General features: G+C 36.9%; 1 pseudogene; it reads left to right on the top strand.

The window, feature by feature from the left end:
- The first annotated feature begins 317 nt into the window (after window positions 1-317).
- Window positions 318-12,449, top strand: part of LOC123946506 — a 70,922-nt pseudogene continuing 58,790 nt past the window's right edge.

The following is a 12,449-nucleotide window of genomic DNA, read 5'->3' as shown; positions in this document are numbered from 1 at the left end:
GGCCGGTGAGGCATATGCAGGGGAGTTCCTCTGTGCCAACGTGGTGGCCGTCCCCCGGGGTGGCTGGAGGAATTGTGTCACGCCGGGAGCTTCCGCTGAGATCATTCTGTAACCACGGTGGAATCATACACACATCAGAGTTGACACCGCTTTCATCAAATTCCAAAGGAAGTATTACTAATATGCAGCCGCGAGTAAGAGAGTAGGAAACGAGTCTCTTGGAAAGGCTTTATAGCCAATTGCGATGACCTTAAAGTAGTTCCGGGAAGCGGTTCACACTCAGCATCAGGGTGGGCGGGGCGAGCGGGCGGAAGAACATGGCTGACCGGACGCAGAGGGGAAGAGGCATGTGGCGGCTCCTTTTCCTTGCGGAGGCTTTCCTGGAAGGCCCCAGAAGGAGCCGTCACCAGCACAGCCCAGAGAAGTGTTTCGGCGCTTCAGCTCTTCTCAGCGAGGGCTCAGGGAGCCACGTTGCTGCCCACGCACGCAGAGAAGGCTCAGGTAAAGCCTCCCTCAGCCCCGCTCTTGTGCTGACCTGGATGAATACGGATAACTACTCCATTTTCTCTCAGGGGTAAAAGGACACCTGCCCAGACGCCCGCGGAATGCATAGCACATGGGGTGGGTTTTGCTGGGGTCCGTGAACAAAGGTGGACAGGGATGCGATACCCTTTTTTCCCAGATGCCAGATATGGCATAGTTAGGATTCTAAAAAGAGATTAATCTAATAAATGGATCTCCAAAGAAAAGGTTACTATATCCTAGATTGATACCAATTTTATCCAACAGTTTGTTGGAAACCATTATTTTTAAAACCACAACCTGTGTGGTCAGTCGTCTTTCATAAGCAAAAATTACTTCATATTTTAAAACAAAATAAAACAGGATTTTTTTTATTTTTTCACCTCAGAAGATAGAAGTATTGTAGGTTTGGATAAATTGTTCTACAACTGCTTGGAAATTATAAATATAGTTGAGTTTAACTGGGGTAATCTTTATCCAAAATTATATCAAGTATGAATACTGTGCTAAACCCTAATTTACCAGAAAAAGATTATTACATGCTGAACAAATAAAGCCAACCGAAATCATGAGTAAAACTTGGTAATCAATCACCCAAATATTATTTGGCCATCTAGAAGCCCAAGAGTGTGCAGAGGAGGGGGGATGGGACATTAAATAAAAGGATACTTCTGAGAATCCCAGAGATTGACAAAGGGATGACAGTGTCCATGAATAATATTTGCAAAAGTGAAATTAGAGATAATGCTATCAGCTGCTAACATGCCTGTTTCTAAAATATTATGAACAAGGCCAGCCATTTCCTGATGGTTCTTTAAGATGCTTCTAGCAAAGTTTATCTATTTATAGCTTCTGATTACCACTATACCATTCAAGTGGCTAAGACAGGGAAACATGACCTCAAATAGTTTTGCACTATTTCCTTTCCTCAGAGGAAATGGGTTTCAGTCTTCAAAATCAGCTCCTCAGCCAGTCTCTTCTATTGACCCTTCCACGGTCAACTTGAGATGCCCTTCCTGCACGGAGGGGGAGATGCTTCAGGTGAAGATACACTGACTAAACACTTTCAGCAGTTTAACTTAACCCCCTCTTTGCTGTTGTTTATTTTAAAAGCAAAATGTTCTGGAAAGACCATCATTCAAAGGAGTAAACAATGAGAAGCCAAGGAATAGAGGAGGTGCAAGAGAAGCAAAATACTGTAATAAAGACAGGAGGAAACAGTAGATGTGCATATGAAAATTACCATGGGTGAAGATAGAGTATCTAGGTAGTTGCCAGGCACAGATGAGGTGAAGACACTTACTTTATTTTTTTTTATTTTTATTTTTTTAAGATTTTTGTTTCTTTGACAGACAGAGATCACAAATAGGCAGAGAGAGGGGGAAGCAGGATCCCTGCTGAGCAGAAAGCCTGATGCGGGGCTCGATCCCAGGACCCTGAAACCATGACCCGAGCCGAAGGCAGAGGCTTACCCACTGAGCCACCCAGGCACCCCAAGACACTTACTTTAAAGAATTCATCAGTAGGGAGAGGATAGAAACAAAAAGTTCAGAAGTTCATCAAGGAAACTTAGTCGTATCTTTTCTCTAGAGATAAGGAATATGAGGAATAGATAAGGAATAAGGAATGTATGTATACATACATACATACACACACTTAGAATATATATATATGTGTATTCTAAAGATTGTATTTATTTATTTGACAGAGAGATCACAAGTAGGGAGAGAGGCAGGCAGAGGGAGTGGGAGAAGCAGGCTCCCTGCTGAGCAGAGCCTAATGTGGGCTCAATCCCAGGAGACTGGGATCATGACCTGAGCTGAAGGCAGACGCTTAATGACTGAGCCACCCAGGGGGCCCAACAGCAAATTTCTTATCAGACACTATGGATGTCTGAAGGAGGTGACACATTTTTCAAGTGCTGAAAGAAAAAAATTAACAACCTCAAATCCTACACCCAGCAAAAATATCACAAAAGAATGAAGAGAAAACCAAAACATTCTCAGATTAAAGAAGAAAAAAAGAATTTGTCACCCACTGATCTACCCTAAAAAGATGGAAAGAAAGCAAACAAAAAAGAAATGATAAACAAAAAAGAAATGATAAAAGAAGGAAACTTGGAACATCAGTAAGGAAAAAAGAACAAAACAGGCAAAAATATAATAAATATAAGCTTTTTTATCTCCTTGAGCTTCCCAAGTTGTTTTATGATTTTAGCAAAAATCATAATTGTTTGATGTGGTTCTAAATGTATGTAGAAAAAATATTTAAAAATATTATAGTCTATCCTCATTGTTTACAGATTCTATATTTGCAAATTCATTGGCTCATTAAAATTTAATTTTTACAGTATTTGCAGACAGGTGCTGACTAGCAGAAAATTTGAGTCATTGACATACGTGTTCGAAGCTGAGGTCAAACAAGGTGACATTCTCTCCTCATTTCAACTCTTGTATTGTAAACAAATGCTTCCTCTGTCTACCTAGTGTGACATTTTTTTATACTTTTTATTTATGAATAAATGTTGTTTAAAATGGCCCCCAAGTGTAATGAAGTTTTGTCTTTTGTTCCAAAATGTAAAAAGGTTGTAATGTGCTTTATGGAGAAAATATATGTGTTAGATAAGCTTCATTCGCGCATGAGTTATAGTGCTATCAGCCATGAGTTCAATGTTACTGAATCAACAATATATATTAAATAAGGTGTCTTTAAATGGAAACATACATTAAACAGTTATGTATTCATCAGTTGATGAAAATGTAACCTGAGGCTCAAAGGAGTTTAACTCTGTGTTTCCCCTAGGAGAATTGATTTAGTATTTGCAAATTCAGTATTCACAGAAACCTTATGAAATATAACTACTGTGATGATGAAAATCAGCTGTATGTTATAAACAAGGGAAGGTGAAAGAATATAAAGAGAGGTAAAATTTCTGTATTTCCCTTGGACTGGTAAAATGATGGCATCCAATTATTAAATGTAATGCCTAGAGAATAACTAAAGAAACTACAGAAAAAGATATACTCAAAACACTATACAGAAAAATCAAAACAAAACTTAAAAATTTTTTCAAGTAACCCACACGGAGAAAAATTGAGAAATGAAAACAGAACAAATAGAAACAAAAAATAAAGAAGCAGTCTTAATCCCCAACACAGCAGGTTAGTTACATTAAATGTAAATGGTCTTTTAAAAACAATAAAAAGACAGTTTGGCAGAATGAATTAATAAACGACCCAACTATTTGCTGTCTATAAGAAACTCACTTCAGGGGGTGCCTGGGTGGCTCAAGCGTCTGCCTTTGGGTCTAGTCATGATTCCAGGGTCCTGGGATCAAGCCCTGCATTGGACTCACTGTTCAGCAGGGAATCTGCTTCTTCCTCTGCCTCCCCCACCCCATCCCCTGGCTTGTGCACATGCGCGCTCTCTCTCTCTCTCTCTCATTCTCTCTCAAATTAAAAAAAAACTTTTAAAAAATAAAAGGAACTCACTTTAAATATTAAGAGTATAAGTAAGTTGAAAATAAAAGGATGGAAAAGAGATTTCATATATACATTAATATCAGACTAGGTAGATTTAACAAAGAAAATTATCAAAGACAGAGGGGAACATTATATAATGATAAAAGGGCCATTCCACCAAAGGATGCAGTAATTCTAAATGTGCATGTACCGAACAACAAAGCTGCAAAATGTGAAGCAAAAACTGACAAAGCTGAAAGGAGAAAGACAAATTCAATTTATAGTCAAATGTCAATATCTCACTTTCAACAACTAATAGAACAACTAAACAGAAAACCAGCAAGGCTATCAAAGAACTCAACAACACCATCAGCCAACAGGAAAAAACAGACATTTATAGAACTCCATCCACAGCAGCCAAATGTACATTCTTTTCAAGTCCCCAGGAAAGATACACAAAAATAGACCAAATCCTGGGCCATAAAACAAACCTGAAAAAACTGAAAAGAACTGAAGTTTTACAGTATTTTCTCCAGCCACAATGAAGTCAAACTAGAAATCAATAGCAGAAAGATAAGAAAATCTCTAACATTTGGAAACTGAACAACACATTTCTGAGTAATCTATGAGTCAAAGAGAAAGCTTGAAGGTAAATTAAAAAATACATTGCACTAAATAAAAACAAAAATGCAATGTATCAAAATTTATAGGACATAACTAAAGCAATGTGAAAGGGAAATTTTATAGTACTAAATACAGACATCAGAAAAAAAAGTCTCAAAGTAATAATCTAAACTTCCAGCTCAAAAACACAGACAAAGAAAAACAAAAATAAATCCAAAGCAAGCAGAAAAAAGGAATATAAAGATAACAGAAATCAATGACTTCAAAACAAAAAATAGAGAAAATTGTAACAAAAAGCTCATTGAAAAAAAATTGACAAACTTATAGGAAGATTGAGAGAGAGACACAAAATACCAGTATATGTAGGAATGGAACATGGAATATCACTACAGACCCTGAAGACAGTAAAAAAGTAAAAGGGGACACTATCAACTCTGCACACACAAATCTGACAACGTAGATGACACAAATTACTTCCTTGAAAAACACAAACTGTCAGAACTCATTCAATAAGACATAGATAATTTTTGAACAGCCCTTTAACATTTAAGGAAATTGAATTCACAAGTTTAAGTCTCCAGGCCTAGAAACTTCACTGAAGATTTCTACCAAACTTTTAAAGAATAATTAACACCAATTGTACACAATCTTCAGATAATAGAAAAGGTGAGAACACTTCCCAATTTATGAAGCTAGTACTACCCTAATACCATAACCAGACAAAGATAGTACAAATAAAACTACAGAACAGTATATTACATTAATATAGATATAAAATGATAGCAAATAATAATATATAAAAAGATTTAGCTACTATAACCAAGTGAGTTTTATTCTAGAAATGTAGGGCTAGTTTGATATTTTTAAATCAATCTAGATATTTCATAATATTAACAGACTAGAGGAAAAATGTTACATGATTACATCAATTGCTGAAGAAAATGTATTGACAAAATTTAACACATGTTCATGGTAAAAAGCCTTCAGAATATTGGAAATGGAGGAGAATTTCGTCTGTTTGATAAAGAACATCTAAAAATAATCCAGAGCCAGCCTTATACTTAGTGGTAAAAGACTGGAAGCTTTCCTAAGGTTGAGAAAAAGAGGAGGATGTTCACTCTCATCAGTCTTATTCAACATAGTGCTAGAAGTTCTAGCCAGTGCATTCAGACAAGAAAATTGAAAAAAAAAAAAGACATGCAGATACAGACCAGAAAGGAAGAAATAAAACTATCTATATTTGCAGATGACATGATTTCTATATGTAAATGTCAAAAGAGTCTACGAAAAAGACTCCTAGCACTAATAAGTGAGTTCAGCAAGGTCACTGGATATAAGGTAAAGTACAGAAATTAATTATAAAAAACCCCAAAATTTATAGAAAAAGAAGTCAGACTTGCCCTTAGCAGAGGCAGAAGGTGGCAGGAGGGGAAATTGGAGGAAGGGGATCAAAAGGTACAAACTTCCAGTTAGAAGATAAATAAGCATGAAGTATGTAATGTGCAACATGATGATTATAGCTAACACTGTTGTGTGACATACAAGAGAGTTGTCAAGATGGTAAATCGTGACTTCTCAGCACAAGAAAATCTTTTATTTCTTTTTTTAATTGCATCTGTATGAGAAGATAGATGTTAGCTGAACCTATTGTAGTAGTCATTTCATAGTATATATAAATCAAACCATGACGTTGTATGCCTTAAACTTAAACAGTGATGTATCTCAATCATTTCTCAATAAAGGTGGGGAAAAAATCAAGCATATTTGTACATATGAGAAATGAATACATAAATACCTAAAATAAAAATGCAATATGTCATTTATAACCTCTCAAAAAATTAAACACTAAGTGTAAATCTAATAAAATGTGTAGGACTTGTACGATAACTACACAACACTGATGAAAGAAATCAGAGAAGATCCAAATAAATGGAGAGATATACAGTGTTCGGATATCTTTCATGGATTGAAAGACTCCACAGAATAAAGGTGGCGATTCTCTCCAGATTGCTTTAATATGGTTTCTGTCAAAATCCCAGCAAGATTCTTTTGCAGACATCACACAAGATTATACCAAAGCTTATATATAAAGGCAAAGGGACTGGAATAGCTAAAATAATTTTGAAAAAGAGGGATAAAGTAAGAGGAAACAGTCTACCTGATTTCAGGACATACTGTACAGGCATTGTAATGAAGACTAGATGATACTGATGAAGGAACATACACGTGGATCAATGTAACAGACTAGTGAACCCAGAAATAGACTCACACAAATATTCCCAACTAACTTTTGCCAAAGGTGCAAAAGCAATTCCATGGAGAAAAGATAGTCTTTTTAACAAATGGTGTTGGAGCAATTGGACATACACAGGCAAAAAAATAAAATTCAATCTGTCTCACTTTATAGAAAAACTAACTAAAAATGTATCAATAAACTTAAAATGTAAAACTTTTAGAAAAAATAGGAAAAATTCTTCAGGACTGATGTAAAGATTTCTTAGGCTTGACACCAGAAACACAATCCATAAGGTAAAAATTGATAAATGGGGCTTCATAAAATTTTAAAACTTTTGCTCAGTAAAAGGCTCTACTAAGAGGATTAAAAGACAAGCTACAGACTTGGGGAAAAATATTTGCAAGTGATGTATTTGACAAGGGACTAATATCTTGATTATGTAAAGAATTTCAAAACTCAACAGTTAAAAAAAAAGTTAAAAATCCAATTAGAACTTGAGTAAAAGACATGAAGAAACATTTCACCAAAGATATAGAAATGGCAAATAAGCATATAAAAAGATGTTCAACATCATTAGTCATTACAGAGATGCTAATTAAAGCCATAATGAGATACCCCTATGCACATCACAATGGCTAAACTAAAAAATAATAACACCAAATGCTGCCACAAAAGCTAAGAAATTTGATCACTCACACATCATTAGTGGGAATGTAAAATGGTACAGCCAGTTTGGAAAATGGTTTGGGAGTTTCTTTAGAAAAATAATAATAATAACCATGCAACTACCATAGAAGCCAGGAATCAACATTCCTGGGTCTCTATCCCAGAGAAATGAAGACTTAGGTTCCCTGTAAAACCTATACCCAAATGTTTATAGTTGATTTATTTGTAATAGCCCCAAACTAGAAATGGATGGATGATTAAACAAATTGCAGTGCAGCCATACCATAGCACTCCAAAGGAATGAACTACTGATATACACAGCAACCTGGATGAACCTCTGAGAATTATGTTGAGTGAAAAACACCAGTTCCAAAAGGTTATAGACCATATGATTCCATTTATATAACCACCTTGAAACTGACAAACGTATAGAACTGAAGAGCAGATTAGTTGTTGCCAGGGATTAAGAAGGGTGTGCATGGGGTGGGATTTGGATGTAGCTATACAGAGCAATAGGATCTTGGTGGTGGTGATGGAAATGTTCTCTGTCTTGAGTGCATCAGTGTCAACCCCCTGTTGTGATACTGTATTGTAGTTTTGAAATATATTACCATGGGTGAAACTGCAGGAAGGGTACATGGATCTCTGTGTCTTATATCTTACAAAGTGCATGAGAATATACAATTACCTCAAGATAAACAATTATAAAAAATATCTGAATATATTGTTCTCCCCTAGGGAAAAAAGAGAAAGAACCAACACAATTAATTTCAATAAAATAAATATTTAAATGGGGGCGCCTGGGTGGCTCAGTGGGTTAAGCCACTGCCTTCGGCCCAGGTCATGATCTCAGGGTCTTGGGATCGAGTCCCACATCGGGCTCTCTGCTCAGCAGGGAGCCTGCTTCCCCCTCTCTCTCTCTGCCTGCCTTTCTGCCTACTTGTGATCTCTCTCTGACACAAAAAAAAAAAAAAAAAAAAAATTAAAAAAAAATAAATAAATATTTAAATGAATTTTTCTGTAATAGAAAACCATTCCAGTATTTCAGAACAAATTTTAGAAATTATTCAGGGCAACAAAATTTTTATGTATCTGAGAGCCTTCAGTAGTCCCCGTAGTATTCACTGTGTGCAACATTCTATTTCCAGTCTTGGCATATAGTTGGTGTGTTCAATATTTGTTTGCTTCTTTTAGTGAATTAATTGACTTTTGTACTATAATTTGCACCTAAAACCAAAGCACTTCACAAGCCTGGTGATTCCTGATTGTTTCTCACTTGTGTGATATTAGAATCAAATGATGGATATCTTCCTGCCCACGGAGTGGACTCCAGGATTCCAGTGAGAAGAAAGAAGCAGAGACAGCCATCAAGTTGACATGCAAGGTGAGGCAGCTCAGATATATTGGGGGTGATGAGCAGGAAGATCAAAAGAAAGGGGCAGAGAGACCCAAATCTAGGCAGAAAATAGAAAAGACTTCACAAAAGGGTAGTTTACCTGGAGCAACAAATGAACATAGAATTACGAAATTCAGCTAGGTTAAAACAAGAAAAAGAAGACTTTCTTCAATGCCTCTTCATTTCACTTTGAATATCCCCCTTTACTTCCACTGACTTATTCATTCAACAGGCATTTATGAATGCCTGCTAGACACAAGAAGGCACTCTGAGGGAAAGTCAGAGATATGAAAGGGAAGTTCCCTTCCCTTGAAGATTTTACAGGCTACTGGGAGTGACAGAAATATGAAAACAGTAAGGCATAATTGACCCAAATACGAACTGAAACATAAACAGTGTTCTGGCAGCTTGGGGTAATAAATAACCCCTCACCAGAAGTTGCTCAGCCCCTGTACATTATCCACTTCTTCCCAAGGGTTCTGGGTCTCCTGCTCTGACTTGTTCTTCCCCAGAGCAATTTACCCTGGGACTGTATGTTCTGCTGGGATTAGTCAGATAAATTAATGTCAATAAAGGTATGAATGCCTGATTCTTGCTTCATCTAGGATTCTTCCAGAGGACTTAATTCATGGAAATAGGTAGATGAAAGCTTTGATCACCTCATAGTTATATCACAGGAGGGAGGAGAAAGAGCAGGGTGTTTGAGAATTGAAGGGTTTCTTGCCAGCCCTGAAATTGCACCATAGAAGGGGCTGCCTCCAGCGCAGTCAATCAGATGATGTGAATGACCTCACCTCCAAGAGGAAAGCTCTGGGTAAAGGCCAACTCACTAGAACAGACTTTGAGATTAATGCTGTTATTGCACAAATATTATTAAATCAACTCTAGCTAAAAACCAGAACATTTTCATTTGTCATTAGCTTGAACTGATTCTATAATGTGGCTCATTAATCTTTTTCACTGAGCCAATCTTAGGTTGCAGAATAATTCCATCTCCTGGACATCAGTCCAATCTTCAGGCTGTAACTCGATTCCCAAAGACTTCCTTAATTGTAATGAACTCTTCGCTTGCTGACATCACCTACTACATAAGCAGCAGTATCAATGCAAAATAATTCCTTGGACATAGGGCATGTCTGAAAATAGCATAAAGACCAAGGGCATTTGTTGAACATGTAATGCATGCCAGCCAGGTTCACATCTATCATTTCCTTTAGTTCATTTAACTGCCTGCTGAGATGGGCATTAGATCTCCACTGTAGAGCTACAAAAAGCAGGATTTGGGGAGGTTAAATGACTTGCCCAAGGTAACACATCTAGTAAGTGGTGAAGCCAGGGTTTAAACTCACGTCTGTCTGATATCAGAGCTTCTATACTTTTACATTCCATTCCACATGCAATGTGGAGCAGGGAGGACTCAACTATTCATCATTTTCACTGCAGATGGAATAGGAATAGATGACTTAGGTTTCAAAAGTTGGAAAACTCTTCCTAAATAATAATGCCTGTGAGACACAGGGGTATGTAACCACAGGAATCTTTTGAGATAAGCATTAGATTGGAATGGACAACCAACTTGAGGTCCTGTCTGAAAGCAGAGGTTGGCTTAGAACAGCATGCTTCTCAAGTTCACGTGTGATACTCACCTTTCTATCTCTTCCTACTACTGTTTGACTCTTTAAAATCATCAAGGTGGTACTCTCTGAAATTACATTTTGTGTTCTCAGTGGCTCAGATAAATCCAAACCAGAGAAGTCATAATGAGTGTCATCCACAGCAGGTCCTACAGGCTTGGGCAGCTAAGGGCACCAAACCTCTTCATCCTTTTGAAGTAAAGAGAAAGACAAATACAGGGAAAGTGGTTACCAAAAGGCTCACTACTGGGTGAGAAGAAGAGTGACCATCAAGGTATCCTCTCCAACAACTTCCGGACATTCCTAATCAAAAGAAAAAAAAAAAAAAGAGAGAGAGGAGAGGATGAGCCAAGAAATAATCTGGGCTTTTTTGGTCTAAAGCTACAATTTTCTCTATGTTCCATCCATTCTTACCTTCACACTTACTCCATTAGTTTGAGCATCAAATTATCAATGAGTTATATAGTATTTTGTTATACATTAAGTCACATGCAATAATAATTCCTTAGTTTTAAACAATGTATCACTTTAACCACTAAGAGAAAACAGTAAGGTTTAGTAGCAAAAGCCATATGCCCAAAACCACAATTTGTCTCTTTCCTTGCAAGTATGAGCAGATGGACACAAGCCTACCAGGATGATTCAAACTTAATGCATGATTCTGAATCATTTCCTTTGATGAGAAGAAGGAGTTCCAGCTTCAACCTAAACTGTAGTCATCCCAGGATTCAACCTTCTGGTCATATCTGGAAGGCCCTGATGGTAGGATATCAAAGGTCTATGTATGCATGGGACCAAGACTGAAGGTGCTGATACACAAGCTTGGTTCAAAGTCAAGGCCCCACACACAGTTGGACAACTGGAGAGGAAGGAGATGTTGGGCACAGTGTAGTCACTTAGCACATCCAGCTACCCAATCCCATGCTGACAGTTGTTTGTTGAGAGCCCAAGACAGATCTCCTCTGGCCAGATAAGAATTCAAGAATTACTTATTCCAGTAGCCTTTCAATAGGAGCTAAGTCAAATTAAACAGTTAATTGTGCTTTGTTTCTTCTTTATTAAAAAAAGAACTTTGCAACGAAAGGATAGAAGCTCTGATCTTTTCAAATTCGATTGTTTTCAAACATTCTTGGTTCAAACATCATATTCTCCTTCAAAAGACCTCATGGATCATCTGCCTTCCTATTGCCGTTCTTAAAAAGTCACCAATACAAATGGTGCAACATTTGGTGTCTGCATCTTCATCTTCATTTCTCATCAACATTTTCAGGCAGAATGCATTGAAGCAGATCTCATTATCTTTTCATCAAACTCTCCTCCTCCCTCTGCAGCTCCTACTACAGTAAGTGACCTTCCTTACATCAATAACCAATTAAAAAGCTAATTCCAGGTAGAATAGCTACACTCTCTCTAATAAAAAATATAACTATAAATTCCATAAGAATATAGGAAAACCCAGTATTATAGAGATGAAATTTCTTCAAAAACTGATCTACTATGTACAGTGACATTCCAATCACAATTTAAGTAGGATTTTGATGAAATGCGACGAGCTGATTCCAAAATTTTAAGGCAAGGGAAAATTTTGGGTAAAGGAAAATGAAGGAAGACTTGTCCTACTAGATAGCAAAACTATACTGTAAAGCTACAGCTATAAAGCCATGTGATAAAGGCACAAGAATAAACAAATAGAGTTCAGACACAGGTCCACACATATGGGTGGGAAGACCCTTTGAATTAGTTGGGAAAGGATAGACTGAATCTTAAATAGTATTCTTAACAACTGGCAGTACTTTTTTAAAAGATCAAAAATACATATATGATTATTTACCCAATTTATACTAATCAATAATTCCAGACAGACTTAGGCTCTAATTCTAACATAAAGTTACAACATGGATAGAACTTGA

The sequence above is a fragment of the Meles meles genome, chromosome 7, assembly GCF_922984935.1.
Source record: "Meles meles chromosome 7, mMelMel3.1 paternal haplotype, whole genome shotgun sequence".
Classification (NCBI taxonomy): Eukaryota; Metazoa; Chordata; class Mammalia; order Carnivora; family Mustelidae; genus Meles; species Meles meles.
Note: the sequence above shows the minus strand (reverse complement) of the source record. Positions and strands in the feature narration are given on the sequence as shown.